At 37.6% G+C, this 4208-nt stretch overlaps 1 long non-coding RNA gene across 1 annotated transcript in view; it reads left to right on the top strand.

Annotated features, from left to right (window-relative positions):
* The first annotated feature begins 3598 nt into the window (after positions 1–3598).
* Positions 3599–4208, top strand: part of LOC128250561 (uncharacterized) — a 44895-nt gene continuing 44285 nt past the window's right edge. Inside the window, exon 1 of the long non-coding RNA XR_008266601.1 lies at positions 3599–3890. This is a non-coding gene — a long non-coding RNA (uncharacterized LOC128250561). The remainder of the gene's footprint in view (positions 3891–4208) is intronic.

Raw genomic sequence — 4208 nt, forward strand, 5'->3', positions numbered from 1 at the left:
TATATATATATATATATATATATATGTATATATTATAAATAAATATATACATATATATATAGTTGAATCTCCAATCATTTTGCTCCTTTTATATTTCGCGTGCGTGCGTGCGTGCGTGCGTGTGTGTGTGTGAAATAATCCGGGGATGTTTCCGGGTATGGCTTTCTTTCGCAACTGCTTGATAACTTTGTATAATTTGCACAAATGAAAAATTATTGTGGCAAGGTGGGCTAAAACGTAATAATTGTGGGGTTTTATTTGTTGTCAAATTTCATTTTTATGACACCAAATTATAAAATGAATTATGATTTTCGGAATAAAAATTATGTATTTATTAAATTCATACGTATTTAAACACATCTCTCCATTTGCATATTAACAAAACTCTTATAACGCAGTGATCAATCTGGAGAGGAAGCCACTCAATTTAGTGTTGTTGCTGTCTCCAAGAGTAAACAACATCCACAGCGAGGAGATAGTAGTCGTGACAACACAAATAGGGGGAGAATAGAGCGTCTGAGAAAGAGCAAAATTGGAAGCGAAGGTCTGTCCGAGCTGACCCCCAAGAATCCTACAAGTAACAGGACGCATCCTAATTTATGAGTTTAGTCGTTGGCTGGATACGAAATCCGACCAATGGTAATCCTGCGAAGTATCCTGGCACCAAAGGAGTCCAAGCGGCTCCTAAGGTCCAAGTCTCGCAACTGTAGAGCAACACATGTAGGACCAGAGACCTGAAGACTGTTTGGTAACATTCCTCGACATACCTTGTTGAATCCTGCGTAAAGTGTTTCTTTCTCTGAGGATCTGGCTGGGGTGACGACTTGCGTCGGTCGGGCACATGGTTACGGCGGATGATGAATGTATATCGCAGAAATTGAGACTCACTAAAACGCTGCCCACGACCACCCTAGCAAATACCAGCAAATGGTGAATGCAGCGACGTAGTGCAGCGGCACAATAACCTATACCTGACCCTGACTTGACATGAAAGTCGAGAGGTATAACATGTTTTGGCAAGGCTGTTTTAGCGCCGCCTCTTTGGCGCCGTTGATTCGACGCTGACTTTTTGACATCAGACGTTTTAATGTTTCAATTGTTTTAATATTTCTCTCATCCTCCCTCTCTACTTCTCTCTCCCCTATTTTCTGTCTATCTCTTATGTGTGTGAGCATTTAATTATATCAGTATGTGTGCGTAATGTCTATCTCTCTCTCTCTCTCTCTCTCTCTCTCTCTTTTTCATTCTCATTACTCATATATTTATATATCTGAATGTGCGTGTGCCCATGTGTGTGCATGTTTGTGCGTGTATGTGTGCGCGCGCGTATGCGTACGTGTGTTTCCCTCCAGTGCCAGGAGTTCTGTCACCAAAATGAGTTGAATACCATATAACGCCAACTAGTCAGCGACCAATCAACACGCCAAATCGTTTCAGTCCAAAGATTGAGTCACTAAAGTATCTGTTGTAATCGTATTGAAGGAAATGTAGTAATGACAGATATTGAGAAGAGGCTGAGCGTTGTCATATAAGGTAGCGAAACATTTTTAGTGTGAACAAGCCAGCAATAATGGCTATTATAAGTATTGGCATACAATTATGTTAAATATTTAATTGCGATGTAGTTGTAATGTAAGTTTTACATTTCAAAAGACGATATTTAAAATTAAAAATTTATAGATGTTTGGCGTCTAACTAGGCATTTGTAATTCTGTTTATGAATGTTGCCAGGTTATATGATAAAATGCTTCTCGAATATCCGCCTTTTTCTTGCGGATATTTCCACCTATACACGATATTCGTGTATAGGTTTTACGTGCATGTTGTTTAGCTAGAAACATTGTGCTCTATCCTGATTGTATATTAATAATTTTAATCGTATTATATGTTGTATTATACACACACACATTAAGTATGCGACTTCGATAATGTTTATTATATACTGCAGCTTCTAATTCAGACTTTAAATTTTCTTTTACTTGTGTAGCTGTCTTGCACATCAGCAGATAGATTTTACGCTGTCCTTATATATTGGGTTATCCCATAAATAATGCGATGCTTTCAATCGCATGGACTAAAAGTCGGAAGGAGATGGGATAAACTACCTGCATCAACTTGCTTTAAAAGCAGGTAGTATTTTACCTTGGAATTATTCGTAGTGCAAGTTTTGAAGAGTGCAGTTCACACTAAATATGTGATGTCGATAATGCATACGTCTTAGAGCTGCTTCTAACTCAAAACAGAATTTTGTTTTAGTTGTGCGGCGTTGTTACACATCAGTGGATAGGTTTTAGGCTGTCCTTATATACTTCAGACCAGCGATGTAATTCGGGGACGAACCGATGATACAGTAGCGATTATCTGAAATAACAGCGGAATATCGATATCTGTCGTTCTCTTTCACTTCCGAGTTGATTTGATCCTTGAAGTATACTGTGTTTTTTAACACTATACATCTTTAAAGGGATATCCCTTAAACGAAATATCGAAGCTACTAGCGCTAACAACACACGTACAGGAAGTATGTGACATCAATAATGTATTATGCAGGTTTTCTTCTTACTGTTCATATTCCCTTCTATGAGCGTGTGTTTGTGTTTATTATAACACAAGCTGACAGTCAATCGCGTGCTTCACCCCCAGGTTGGGCTGATTACAGTCATGTGAACAGCCTAACCTAGGACAAGACACAGAATAGACGATCAATTTTTGAAATAATAAACATATCTATCCACTCTAGCCAATGAATTGAGTTCTGTATCAGATAATGTTTACACTTCACAAAATATAATGTATTTTGATATACTTTAGAACTCTTACATTACAACATATACATACATACATATATATATATATATATATATATATATGTATATATATATATGTATGTATTTATGTATGTATGTGTGCGTATATATGAGTGTGCGTGCATGTATGTACCTAAGTATGTATGTATGTAAGTTTGTACTTATATCCAGCATTTTATTTTCTCTCTATATTTAAGTCTCTACCTTATAGTTTGTGTAAATGCATGCACACTTGTAAACAGATCCATGTGCATCAGTGTGCGTGTGCGTGTATGTATATACTTATGCATTAATGTATGCATACGCTCATACGCACAAATGTTTATCTATGTTACTTAGCAATAAAATAGGATAGATACATATGTGTCTTCGTGTGTATGCATGATATCAATGTATCTACGTAACTAACACACAGAATGTATGCGGTAGTGTATCTGCGACACTATCGCCCTCCCTTTTGTACCTAAGTCTCTCTCTCTCACTCTGCCTTTTCCTATCTATATATCTATATTTCTGGATGTGCCTGTGTGTGTGTGTGTGTCTCTGTGTATGCGCGCGCAAGTATGTGCGGATCTATGAACAAAACAAACACAGGAAAAATACAAAAACAGAAATACATCAAAAGAACTCGATGTTATCACAAGTGTAATGTTGCGTAAGTACTACTTCACAAATGTGACTATGATGTTAATGCTGGTTTACATAGCAATATATATATAGTTTGAGATGTGTTAAACAGCTCACATGATGTGTTCGTGTATGCCAAGCGACAACAGATAAAAGCGTGTTTCACAAGTCACTGGCTGCTTGGCCAAAGAGATATACCTATAAATTCTTACGCGAACGAATACAGGTTGAAAAATCTACCTCTGATCTCCCGAGAGGTTGTCGTCTTGATCTCCTCATAATAATGGCGCGTTTTCAGTCATGTCGTTTTTAGCACTTCAGCAATTACTATCGTTATCATGTTTCCGTTATTTGTTTAGGTGCAGATTTAAATAATGCATAGTCATGTTGGTACTAGTGTACTTAATATAGTGAACATGATAATTTTAATCGAGAAAATACCTGTATGGAGCTAAGGTAAGTTAAGCAATATTCTTTTCTACTCTAGGCACAAGGTTCGAAATTTTTGGAGAGGGGGCCAGTCGATTAGATCGACTCCAGTATGTAACTGATACTTAATTTATCGACCGTTGAAAGGATGAAAGGCAAAGTCGACCTCGGCGGAATTTGAACTCAGAACGTAAAGACAGATAAAAATACCGCTAAGCATTTCGACCGGCGTGCTAACGTTTCTGCCAGCTCATCGCATTCGTAGGCCAACTGGAATATAATAGAGAGAGAGAGAGAGAGAGAGAGAGACACACACACACACACACACACACACACACACACACA

This window comes from Octopus bimaculoides, chromosome 22 (assembly GCF_001194135.2).
Source record: "Octopus bimaculoides isolate UCB-OBI-ISO-001 chromosome 22, ASM119413v2, whole genome shotgun sequence".
NCBI lineage: Eukaryota > Metazoa > Mollusca > Cephalopoda > Octopoda > Octopodidae > Octopus > Octopus bimaculoides.